This window comes from Podarcis liolepis, assembly GCF_965112155.1.
Source record: "Podarcis liolepis genome assembly, chromosome: 3".
NCBI lineage: Eukaryota > Metazoa > Chordata > Lepidosauria > Squamata > Lacertidae > Podarcis > Podarcis liolepis.
In genome coordinates, this window is record NC_139557.1 from 79727815 (window position 1) to 79741439 (window position 13625).

General features: G+C 41.7%; 1 protein-coding gene and 1 long non-coding RNA gene across 5 annotated transcripts in view; one reads left to right on the forward strand and one right to left on the reverse strand.

Annotated features, from left to right (window-relative positions):
- Positions 1 to 10521, reverse strand: part of LOC310704048 — a 56059-nt gene extending 45538 nt beyond the window's left edge. For 2 of the 4 annotated variants that reach the window (XR_014524521.1, XR_014524523.1), the window contains exon 1: positions 753 to 2218. This is a non-coding gene — a long non-coding RNA (uncharacterized lncRNA). Of the gene's footprint in view, positions 1 to 752; positions 2219 to 10437 lie in introns of those variants that run through there. The other 2 variants (XR_014524524.1, XR_014524522.1) reach the window with 2 other exon arrangements.
- The window catches only part of FMN2 (formin 2), a 159839-nt gene continuing 156707 nt past the window's right edge, over positions 10494 to 13625 (forward strand). The window contains exon 1 of the mRNA XM_083496737.1: positions 10494 to 10650. The gene's annotated coding sequence lies outside the window, so the exon portion shown is untranslated. The remainder of the gene's footprint in view (positions 10651 to 13625) is intronic.

The following is a 13625-nucleotide window of genomic DNA, read 5'->3' on the forward strand; positions in this document are numbered from 1 at the left end:
TTGCAGCACTCATCTTGCTTTATTGGCCAAGGGATCCGGCGTACAGCTTCCGGGTCATGTGGCCAGCATGACTAAGCCGCTTCTGGCAAACCAGAGCAGCGCACGGAAACACCGTTTGCCTTCCCCCATGTAGCGGTACCTATTTATCTACTTGCACTTTGACGTGCTTTAGAACTGCTAGGTTGGCAGGAGCGGGGACCAAGCAACAGGAGCTCACCCCGTCGCAGGGATTCAAACCAACGACCTTCTGATCAGCAAACCCTAGGCTCTGTGGTTTAACCCACAGGGCCACCCATGTCCCTAGCTATGTAAGCAGCAGCAAGTCAAAGCTTTTCCAACACAGAATACAATGGTAGAAAGAAATGATTTTCTGTCAGAAACAATGATAACCCCACCTCTGAAACATACCTGTCATGGTGTGAGAGTACCCAACAAAATAAAAAGGACACTATACAGTGGTACCTTGGGTTAAGTACTTAATTCGTTCCGGAAATCCGTACTTAACCTGAAACAGTTCTTAACTGTTAGCTAATGGGGCCTCCTGCTGCCGCCATGCCGCCGGAGCACGATTTCTGTTCTCATCCTTAAGTAAAGTTCTTAACCTGAAGCACTATTTCTGGGTTAGCAGAGTCTGTAACCTGAAGCGTATGTAACCCAAGGTACCACTGTACTAGAAACAACGTAGAGAAAATCTATATTTTTCATTATTATTAATAAATGTAATACAATAATTAAACACAAAATGAGCTTACCACCTGGAGCTAAATTGTTCTTCAGCTGACTCTTCTAACGACTTCTTCTTCTTCTTGGTATTGCAGGTCAGCATGGATTTGAGAGAAAGCTTTACCTTGTAGACCCCGGTTGGAACACTGCACTGACTTTATCAATAATATCCATCGTGGTTACTGTCTGAGTTCCAAAGCTGAGGGGGGAGAGCCAAGGCAATATCAGCATTTGAAGTAATAAAGTATGTGAACATATACGAGCAGTGCAACAATGTTTTCTGACTGGGGACCTAGATGGCAAGTGGGGAAGAAAAGCCATGTATGTTGGACTTAACTGACAAAACTAGCTGCTACAAGCTGGTCCGCACGTATTCTTATTTGAAGAGTGTATTTGGTACTCATGCTTTTACATTAGCAGGCTATGGACACTAGATGGCAGCACAGGAACACCAGAGATATTCCAGTGCACATTTCCTTGGAATAAAAGCACACCGTCATTTGCAAGGATGGAAAATCAACATCAGATGCTGTCACGACATATGCTTTAATTCAGCCACTAGGCGGAGGTAGCTGCGGATAGTGATTACCTTTACTTGCATCCCCATTGAAGCTTATTTCTAAACGAAGAAAGAGAAACCGTGTCAAACACACGGTTAAGAGACAAGAGAATAGGCTCAGTCACCTGTTCACATTTCCTTGCCATCGTTATCAACAGAACTTCCCCCGCTCCAAACAACAACAACCCAAAATAGGCGAACCTACCTTGAGGCAGAGCTACAAACCTTGTACTATGACCGTATGCTAAAACTATGGCTGTATGCTGATTCCTGTGTCTTGATTGGCTGGATTGCCCTCATGACAACAGGAAAGGATGAGAAGCTGTTAAACTTCAAGGACTAACACTAGTGAAATGCTAATATGATCTCCTGGCCGTAGCAAACAGTTTGGGATTGGTCCAGCAATGTTGAGAGGTGGCTGGCCATAGGACAGAAGATTGACAGAATTGTATCTAAATTCAAATGGAAGGATAATGAATGCATGGGAGACTGGAAAAATTGTGCCATTGATAGTGTTGTGAATTTAGAGAGTTTTTTTCCTATTATTTGCTTGCAATTCCCCTTGGTAAGGGAATGCCCCAGTTTGCTCCAATTGTGAAGCCTCCACTGTCTTTGGAGATAGCGGTACTCATCCATTCTTCTGAAAATGTTGGAGTTTCTGAAGTCTGAGAAAAGATGGAATAAAATACAAGTTGACAATGATTGGACCACAGCATTGTGTGGATGCCCTGGAAAATGTGAGTGAAGCAGTCGAGCAATTGCATACTAAATGCCAGACAGTCGTGACAAATCCCAGCCACAGCCCTGGTGTATCAGCAACCATTTTTCACTGCTATAGCCCCTTTACCTGCTGTAGCGAGCACACCTGTAGGCAAAGTTAAGAGAAACTGCTAAAACACTTAAAAAGACAGTTACCTATTTCTCTTGCTGGTTTGTTTCTTCATCATATGAAGAAAGTTGATTTATTTTGTTAATGATTCCTAAGAACAAACCAAGCTATGTAAAAGTTTGTGTTTCTAAGTGGAGTTAATATGGTGCTCTACATGAAATATAGATAATATGGACATGGTTCATAATTTACCTAACATGCTGCAATTTAAGTAAGCCATGATTTAGAAAACAAACTAGAGAAAGAAGACATTAACTACTGCAAGCATTTTAACAACCAGAAATTCTCAGATTAAAAAAAGGCACCCAGCTATCACAGGTAGAATCTTGTTTGTCATAAAATGAAGAGTCAACATATTGGGGAGGAAAAAAAATATCCATGTAGAAAGGATGGTTGCCATTCTTTTAGATACCAGAATATTACCTGGATGAGGCATGAATTCTCAAAGGCACATTGGTTAGTGTACCGTGGCTCTGTTTGCATACTGTACTCTTCTGCACAGATGGTGTAGTTCTCTCTAGAGGCCAGTGCAGATGTAACACACCAATCTTCTAACCCTTTCAGACCCAGCCATCTGGTTCCCTCTGGCCCCAGTAAGAAGCTCCACTTCCTAGTAACAGTCATATCTGGTGCTACTGTGAAACACATCTTGGATAGAGCATAAGAAGACCATAGTCTTCTTTGGCTATCACTCGTAACCAAGTAAGATTGTCTTCCATAAACACGGTTTTAAAAGTGAGTCTGTAAGTGACCGCGGAGGCCAATTCTGGATCCACACATCCTTCCACAGTGGGGACATTGATTTCTGGGTGGGAGTTGATCATGGTGTGGATTTGCCAAGTGTGTCTTAGCGCGTTTCTCCCTTGCATCCTGAGTTTGAGCGTCTTCAAAGTCCATGACACCTTTGGTAAATCCTGTTCTCGAACTGGAGCACCACTGTTTCCCAGTTGTCAGTGTTTATGCTGCATTTTTTTAGATTTGCCTTGAGAGAGTCTTTGAACCTCTTTTCACCATAGTACCATAGAGCAACAGGGAGAAGAATATGCCAAAAAGAGTTGGAGCAAGAACACAGCCCTGTTTCACACTGCTCTTTATATGGAAAGTATCCGAGGATGAACCATCATACTGGATGGTGCCGTTCCTGTTCTCATGGAAGGACACGGTCATTTTGTGGAGCTTAGATGGGAATCCTATCTTGTTAAGCAGTGTGAAGAGTCCCTTTTGGCTGACAAGGTCAAAGGTCTATGAAGGTGATGTACAAGGGGCATCTCTGTTCTTGGCATTTCTCCTGCAGTTGGAAAAAAAATCACATTTGACTATTGGCCCCTGAGCTCTAAAGCCGCATTTTGATTCAGGAAAGACCCTGTCCATGAGTAACTGTAATCTTTTGAGAACTACATGGGCAAAGACTTGTGTGTTCAGACCCAGAGACCTCCCCCCTAAATAAAGTCACACTTGACTCAAATTTTAGTTTTGGTTTTTGGCAGAATTTAGGCCACAACTTTATTGATTACAGAAGGTGAGTGGTTGCATAGGCTCTGGTTCAACTAGCTCCCTGCACTCTTGCAGGCAGCGCTGACCCAGGACACCAGCATAGGTCAGCCAAGGGTAGGCGAAAACACCTGGGTAGGCAAAAAGCCGGAACAGACTATGTTCACCACCCAGATGCCCCCCTGGACTCAGGCACAGGTACAACCCCCTCTCCGGGGTTGACCAAACCAGTTGAGTCCCTGGATTCCTTTAATGGAATACCATACACATAAGGATGGTGAGAGCGTTCTCCCATCCCTATCACCTGAACCAGAGCCTATCCGCAACCTTACAAGTTGTGACAATTTGCTAAGAGGCAGGCAAAACCCAAATGGCAACAGCCAATCAGCCAAGTGAGGATAATTCCTGCCATGCCCCTGTCCCGACAACAGACGATACATGACAGCATAGCAAGGTCAAGCGCAAAATGCCCTAAAAGTAGGGAGAGGTGTGTGTGTGTGTGTGTGTGTGTTCCGATGCATGAGCTGAAAGAGGAAGCTCTGGGTCACGTGCATGGGTAAATATAGGTCCCTCAATCGGTTTAGACTGCACCCCATTGGCCAAATTGAACCCAACATTGAGGGACCTACCAATCGGGTGTTGTGGCTAATCAATCCAACCCACCCACAACACAGAAGGTCAGTCTCCAGGTCCCACCGCAACACGTGCCCTCTTTTAAGGAGGACATGATTTCCCCCACAGTGTTCCCACAGTAATTGTTACAATCATGGTAGTCACCTTTGTTCTTATAGAGGGTCACAATGCTTGGCTTGTGCATGTCATGTGACACGGATCCTTATTCCCAACACTGCAAGAGAAGGCCATGGAGGTGCATCATTAGGGAAGAATTGAGACCAACTTTCAGCACTTTTGTTAGGATTCCATCCTGTCCTGGGAGTTTACCATGTGTGAGAGAGCTATTGGCATTCTTCAGCTCGTCAAGGGAGGGAGGTATTGTTCCAATACCGGCAGAGTTTGAATGTTGTCAATTGCTGTGCCAGAGACCATGTTTTCCTGTGAGTATAATTCTTGATAGTGCTCTGCCCTTTGCTTCATCTGCTTGCTGTGGTCTGTGATGATCTCTCTCTCCAGGCAAGGTTTTCAGTTTTCTCCACTGTTGGTGCAAAGACTGTCTTCGTGCCTTTGTGCATTTTGCAAATGTTGCCGCTGTCAGCAGCAAGTTGAATGCTCTGACACAGCTTTAGCACAGCTTTGGCACAGTGCCTGGCAATCCACTGGGCATCACTCCTTGCCTTTCGCAGTGCAGCAAGTGTCTTCTCACAGAGCACATACTTGTAGTTCACAAGAGCCTTGTGTTTCAGAGCAATAACAAGCTCCGTGTCCTTAATGCCAGCCTCAAAGCAGTCACGGAACTGCTCTTCTCTTTTGCCCAAAGTGGACATAACTGTGTTGTAGGATGCCTCTGACGTAGTTCCACCTTGCTTCGACACTGTCTCTGAGGCAGTTCAGTGGTGCTTGTTCAATAGAATCAGAGATGGAATCAGTGGTGCTTGTTCAATGGAATCAGAGAATCATTCACAAAGTTCAGGTATGGCTGTTCTGGCAGTGTTGATTCAAGGCCCCAGTTTCTGCTTTGTGCTATGGGTCCATTTTTGGCTGGAGAAGGATCTTGCTCGCTATCACATAGTGATCTGTGTCACACTTGGCATTGTGGTAACTCCGTATGACACAAGCACATTTCAGAGTCAATCACCTAGTTTCTGAACCACTTCAGACAACTTCTACCAGCCCTCCAATTAATGTCCATTTAATACGTTTTTCCCTTTTTTTGCAAAGTCATAATCTGATGAATTTGGCTGCAACAGAAGACAACAGTGCTAAAAGCCTACTTTCAAAATGGTGCATAAATCAATACTTCGCCAAAATGGAAATGTTCCACATTTAATTTCCTAATGTACACTGGGTTGTGGCATGTTAAGAACTAAAAGTGCTCTAAGAGATGTTTATAACCTTGTGACATGATGTAAACACCATGCAAATTATGCACAGAGCTTTTCAAGTCTTACATCTCCCACTGGCCATGACAAATTATAATTATGAATAAGACTGATGAAAGCAACAAATGTAAACACAAGGAAGAAAAAAGAGGGTGGCGATGTAGTTGCTTTATATTCCCACTAGGGATGTAACAAAGCCAGTGGCTTTCTAAGTTCCAGTGTTGGCAGCCCTGTAGCTAGGACAGGCCAAATGGGTCCAGCACCCGCCACCCCTGTAAACCGCACTTTGCAAGTGTCCCCTTGGTGGCTGCTGTTTTTTAATTGACTTTCTAATTTGTGACATGACAGACAAAGACAGACCTCCATTTAAAAAATGATGGCTTGTTTTGAGAACAGGAGCAATTTAAAAATAAGATCCTCTGAAAAATTCAGTGACTAAGATTGAGGAAGTACACAAAACAAGCCTCATCTGGAAGAGTCTCTAAAAGCTTGCTCATTCAGGACTTTCCTTGACTGAGGGTAGATTTTTCATGGGCACAATCCCCTATAATTATTTCAGTGAACCTGAAAAAAAACCAACCCATGATCCTTGAAGCATAGAAGCCAACTCAAACATAGAAGCTCCCATAAAATATTTGAGCCCCACCCCCCAAGTTTATGGGCATTGCCATTTTTAAACGGTGTGAGCGCACCTTGTCTTGTGATTAATTCTGTGGATTGTGGCTTTCCTTCAAGTTATTTTCTTCAAGTTGGCACTCCTGCCTTGAAGAATTAAATATTAGAACTTTGTATTATGAGCTAGAGTTAAGACTCTGCTCCTGTACTTCCATCCACCCTAAAGTCTTTAAAAGCACACACTATACTCAAAAAGGTTTATTTGTGTTTGTGGTACGCTTGTATTTGTGGTCTGTGTCTGTGGGAGGTGTGCGCATGCATGCAAGAGAGTGTGAGGTGGCCATCCCAACTTGGGACACACACTCACTTCTGCTTTAACTATGCCCACCCAGTCTGGCATGACGCCCTGTGATGATTGGCCAACAGGCCGTCAAACTGAAGAGCATTTTCTGCCCTGATATAGACCTAAGAGTGCAAAGACTTTAAGCTGAACAGAACCACATATAGAAGACAGGGCACTGCTGGAAAAAGCAACAAGTCTTAATTTATGCCCACTGTACTGAGAGGGAATTAATGTACGTAGACCCAGGAAGCTAATTGGCATTTCTGAGTTGCGAGTTCACTGCTCCAGTAATGGCTGATAATGGTTAAAACCCCAGTTTAAAACTTATGGCCACGTCATTCTTCCATATGAGGAGATTAAAAACATCCTCTGCCACACACTTAGCATCTTGATGGCCTCATATGCTTTGTGGATGGTGAAGTGCAGCACAGAGTAACAAAGACGCTAGTCTATTCCTCACAACAGTTCTATTCACATTCAGCGTAGAGATGCATTCGAGGCTGTGGAAATTACCCCAAAGCTGATAAATCTGGGCACAGATTTATCTTTTCACTTGTTCTGTGGGCCCAAATTGTCAACGTGAAAATGTAAGTGGTTTTCACAAAGGAGGAGAGCAGCAAGGAATAGAACACCCCCTTTAATTTTTCCATGTCTTTTTCTGTTGATAAAAGGGCAGAGCAATGGGGCCAGAAGAAAGGTGGCAACCCTACAAGCAAAGGAATTTTGGTAGTCAGAAGACCAATGGTATAAACATGGCCAGTCCTCTTCCTTTAAGTGGTGGTTTCTTCTGAGGGAAATTCCACCAGGTGCAGCTTTTCCCAGCACTGTAACACTATGATGAGAACTACCACACCTGGGACAATTCTTTATGTATCTCTTACAAACGCCAGAGCCCTCTCAGGGCTGGACTCACCTACTAAATTAAACAAATTGATGGCATCTTCGTGCTCAGCTCCAATTTGCTGATTGCTAGAAGTGGAGAAAATGAACGAAGCATGTCATAGCACACATTTATTGGCTAGTGTGGTTGTGAAAGGAGCCTGTGTATCAGCCAAGGCTCTTGGTGGCTCTCAGATAAAGGTTGGCTAGCTTTATCTGAAGCCCTGCCAAAGAGGACAATGAAGTTTCCCATGATTTTGCTGCACTTTCTGTCTTGGAAGCCATGCATGCGACGGGCTCCAGGAATCTGGAAAGGATGTCTATGGTTGCATGTCATTGAGCCATCAGGTGTTAAGGTGTTGAGCTGGGAGTGGTGAAGGGAAATGCAAAGATAGGGGTGGAATTGGATTTCTTGAGCCCCTAACAAGCATAAGGTGGGCATGACAGGCAAGAAATGACCTCTGGAAATGAAAAACAAAGCAAAACAAAACAAAAGATTACCCTCTGTTCCTGATGCCATTCCCCTGCTCCTAACTATATAGCAATAAGGCATTCAGGCAAGTTAAAGCATTATTCATACAAATACTACATGCAATGATTTTTTTCTGGAGGGACGCAGGGGTACACATACCCCTAAACATTCTGTGAATCTTTGTACAGTGGTACCTCAGGATAAGTACTTAATTCATTCCGGAGGTCTGTTCTTAACCTGAAACAGTACTTAACCTGAAGCACCACTTAAGCTAATGGGGCCTCCTGCTGCTGCCGCGCCACCGGAGCACAATTTCTGTTCTCATCCTGAAGTAAAGTTCTTAACCTGAAGCACTATTTCTGGGTTAGCAGAGTCTGTAACCTGAAGCGTATGTAACCTGAAGCGTATGTAACCCAAGGTACTGTATTTATTTTTCCCTATTTGAACTATAAAATGGTGATTTTCTTGAGTCAAAATGAGAGTACCCCTAAGCATTTTTTTAAAGAAAAAAAGCACAGACTACGTTGTCACAGAGAAATGGGTTGGTGATGTTTGACTAGGGCCTTGGTTCTGAAGTGCCCTACAGAAGGTGCTTTCCCTCAAGTGGAGTAACCATATGCCCTCTAGCCTAAGAGTGGTTCCAGTTGTTATGTTTACGTGCAAGCCAGTCACACATCTTTCCAGCCTTTTTCTAAAACATGTCTCCAAAACCTCCCCCCTCTTTTCTTCTAGATACTCCTCCCTCCCTCCGACTTGCAGTGTGAATATCCTAGCGAATAACTGACATCTGCTCCTGAAACCACATCTTGTGAGTGATCTGTAATCACACTTCACCTGCTGACTGAAGTAAACTTGCCAGATCCCCACACCACACACACACACAGATACACCCTGACTCCTGAGCCTTTGCAAGCAGTTTGACACACAGAAATTTAGCAGGTGTAAATTTCCACACAATTTGCATCTGGGCAGGGGATCGAAGGCAGTGGTGCTTTTTCTTGCTTCCTAGTGTGGTATTACAGTACCTGTTTTCTATCTGCTTTAAGGATCCACATTTAGTTTCCAATTAGCACATTCTTGCATCTCCACTTTTAGCTTTTGAGAATGTGATAAATAATTACATTATTTTAGGAGCAGGGAACATCTGGCCCAAGGGGTGGATGTGGCTCTCCATGTCTCTCTATCTGGCCCTAGGGACTCTTTCTAGGCCATGCTCTGTGCCTTCTTCAAGTGCTTTTGCTTAGCTGCAATTTATCCTTAAACAAGAATAATGTCTCTTGCTTGCTTGGAAGTGTGTGTGAGCGTAGAAACTGGCTTTTAATCTGACTGGAATGTTTCTTATTGGACAAAGGTAGGAGTCAAAAAACCTGTCCGCAATAACACTTTATTTCCTTTAGAATAGTTTATATTTTCTGACCAGCGATCCTATATAAACCCTGGCCTATAGTAAGGGTTTAATACACAATATAGATCTCTCTCATTTAATCTTGCCAAAGTCAGTGCCAGTTATTTTGTATCTATACATTTTTTGCAGAATTGAATTTTATTACTAAAGGCAATTGGAAAGCCTCGTGAAATTGCCATTGGGAATTTGATAAACAAGTACTTAGCAGGGACCAAGCTGGCAGCTGATGCTTCCCATATAGCATATAAAAAGAGTGCAGTTCTGCAGTTCTCTTTAGTAAGCTTTTCATACAGTTCTAGTTGCAGGTAGGTAGCTGTGTTGGTCTGCCACAGTAAAAAAAACAAAAAATTCATTCCAGTAGCACCTTAGAGACCAACTAAGTTTGTTATTGGTATGATCTTTTGTTTGCATGCAGACGTCTTCAGATACTCTTCATACAGTGTACAGGTTACTGGTACTCATTGAAAGTTCAGTTCTAGCTACCAATTCTCCAGTAATATTTCTTGTAATAATAAATATAACAACTCATATTCTACTCATAGACTACTCATATTCTACTCAGTTCTAAAAGTACTAAAAGAGTGGTATACAACACAAAACAATATACCAAAAGAAGAAAAAGGTAACCTGTTTCTTAAAAACAATGAACTACCACTAATACTGAAAGCAAAACAGTGCTTTGTAAGGCCTCTTTGAAGCCATTATTGCCTTAATGGCTAAAACCTCAGTCTTATCCCCTTTAATTTTTTTTTTTAATGCTTAAAAAGAAAAAAGTAATGGGTTGAATTTCACTCATGTTTTTGTTTCCCCAATCAGTAATTATCATGAGGCTTGTATAAAGGAAAGAAAAAGGAAACTGAGTTCTCTTCAAACTTTCCTGGTTACAGGTGCTTTTCAAGTACATCCTCCATTTCTATCACCCCTTTATATTATTTTTTTATGCACGAACCCCTTCTGGTTTCAGGGCAGTTCAGGCATTCTAATACCTAAGGCCATGTTGATGTGGTTGTGGTTACTCTCCCTAATGATTTTCCATGCCCTGGAGAAAAAGTTGTTCTGCTTACCTTGGCTTTCTTCCAGGAAATGCTAATCACCTGCTACAGGTGCAGGGAACAAATTCCTACGTCTTTTCCTGTTCCTGCAAGTGCTGTGAAGACATCAATGCAATCCAAAGTAATGCTGGTGAGGAGAAATATGTGGAGACTTACACTCAACTTTCCACCTGTGTGGTTAGGAGTAGATATATGTAGCTGTGGAACTATAAGCTACAGGAAAATGTAAGTTTCTGTGTGTGTTTTTTAAACAGGGAGTTGTCTGCACTTTGGCTGGTTTATTTTAATTTTGTAAGGAAGAGTTAAATTAGAGAATTACAACTACTGCAGGGAGTGATCTTGTTTCTGCACCAAATGTATATTCAGTATTTATTTATTTATTGTCATTGCTAATAATGAATTAGTATTTGGTTCATAACTAAAATTTACAACAAAAACCCAGCATTTGAGAGGAGGTGCCTATAGCATTACTCTTTAAACTTTCAACACAAAACCATGCATATCCTGGCTATGTTTACTTGGAAATAACTCAAATTTCACTAGGACTTTCTCCAAATAAGTAGCCCTTGGGCTGCAGCTAAAATCATTCGGGTGCCATGGTTTCTATTTATAGTGGCATGGTCTGTGGTGTTGAAATCATGTATGATGACATGAAAATGTCAGTTGCATCTTGGAGCTTACAATATATGTGGCAGAATTCATTATCTTTGTAAAGTTGATAATCACTCTGGAACTCTATTTGCAAATTGTGATACTCCTTGGAGGAGGAATCTCATCTCCCAGAACAGTGGAAGACATTCATATACCCATTCATATACGCCCTCCCATCAGATGTCAAGGAAATAAACAACTATCTGGCTTTTAGAAGACATCTGAAGGCAGCCCTGTTTAGGGAAGTTTTATGTTTGATGTTTTATCGTGTTTTTAATATTCCATTGGTGGGTGGGGTATAAATTATTATTACAGTCATACCTCGGGTTACAGATGCTACAGGTTGCGTTTTTTCGGGTTACAGACTGCCGAAACCCGGAAGTACTGGAACAGGTTACTTCCGAGTTTCGGTGGTCGCGCATGCGCAGAAGCACCGAATCACAACCTGCGCATGCGCAGACATGCTGCTGCGGGTTACGGACACTGCGGGGTGTGAATGTGCATCCCACACGGATCACGTTCACAACCCGAGAGCCCATTATTATTATTATTATTATTATTATTATTATTATTATTATTCAATTTTCTGGATTGATACTGAATAGTAGCTCATGTAAAAAAAGATGCTTGCTATAGGGTCAAAAAGCAGCTTGAGGAAGTTTGTTGCATATTATTTAGGTTACGAGTTTACACGTGGGAACGCTACATGTTCTTACTTCATCTGTTCCATAACACTAAAACAGATGAAATCTGGCACATATGAAGATCACTTAGGCACCAATGCAACAAGTCTTAGGACTGGACTGTGTAACAAAGATAAACATTTAGGTCATATACCATATGTGTTGTGAAAAGAGGGAAACCGCATTTCCTAGTTATATTTCCATTTACATTTTCTAACCCACCTTCATTGAATAATGGGATACAGCATAAAAACATAAAATAATAGTTACAAATTGGCAAAAAGATCTGAGTTTAAACCAACATATATAACTTTAAATACCATACTTGAATTTAAATTAGTCAAAGTACTTGCAGACATGCTCAAGGTAAATTTTCTAGGCTATAAAGCTATATTATTTTAAGAGTGTAATTCTAATTCAATGGGCTAAACCTAATAAGATTTAGAGGGGGTTAAAGATAGCTCTGATCTGGACATATCAGCAGAATTCCCACCGCCTTATTTCATGATCAGTAAGGGGAGGAGATATATATATATGAAGGTAAAGGTACCCCTGACTGCTAGGTACAGTCGCGGACGACTCTGGGGTTGCGGCGCTCATCTCGCTTTATTGGCCGAGGGAGCCGGCGTACAGCTTCCGGGTCATGTGGCCAGCATGACTAAGTTGCTTCTGGCGAACCAGAGCAGCGCACAGAAACGGCGTTTATCTTCCCGCTGGAGCGGTACCTATTTCTCTACTTGCACTTTGATGAGATTTCAAACTGCTAGGTTGGCAGGAGCAGGGACTGAGCAATATGAGCTCACCCTGTCACAGGGATTCAGACCGCTGACCTTCTGATTGGCAAGCCCTAGGCTCTGTGGTTTAGACCACAGCACCCCATATATATATATATATATATATATATATAAATTGTTAAACAAAGAATGTAGGATATTTGTGTACAGCACTCTATGTGGTCTGTATATAATTCTTTGTACAGTCCTTTTATGCATGTTTACTCAGCAGTATCCCAACTAAGTTCAATGAGAGTTACCACCAAGCCATTGTGGATGCTAAGCTGCATTGAACACAGTGGGACATACTTCATAGTAAACACTCTATTATAAATTTCCTCCTTCCTGTAGGTCTCTAATTGTCTGGGGGCTTCCTAACATTGGTATAGGCTACTGTCAGGAGCCTGGATGATGGAACAGATGGAGTTTGGGTTTGATTTATAATGACATGTCTCATGCCCTCCTGTTTTACATAAATTAATTTAAAACATCGTAATCCCATGAACATAAAGCACCAAAGGATTAATATGCACAAACCTCTACCAAAAGTAGAAACAATTCAAGTTAGCAAGTCATATAGTATTTTAAAAGTTAATAAAAAAAAATCAAACATGAAGTGAGGCATAACTTACTTGAAACTTGCATCTTCCTGATGTTGGTTGGTGTTACCAAATGCTCTGTGTTTAAAGAGGAAACAATGAGTGTGTGCTGAATATTGATGAACTTAATCCCTTTGAGGATTACCATTATTTGTACCCACTTGGAATACAAATGGCTTATTTCTGAATGGTCATTGAGACCAGTATACTGAATAATCTGTAGCATCATTAACCTTTAACAATTTCTGCAAAGAATTTGTGTGTCTGTATGCTGCAGTTTTTATATTAAAATATATATAGAACTGTGTTGCTGAATTGTGTGAGAGTTTTTAAAAGGCTGTATAAAATAATATAGTATTTGCACAATAGAAATAATATATGTTGTGGCAATATTTACACTATTAAAAAGCAGAACATTTTTCTTTTCAAAGATTAAAAGCTGCTAGTGTCTTTTGTGAAAAGTTATTATGGAATTTGAGGTTTAATTTCCCTCC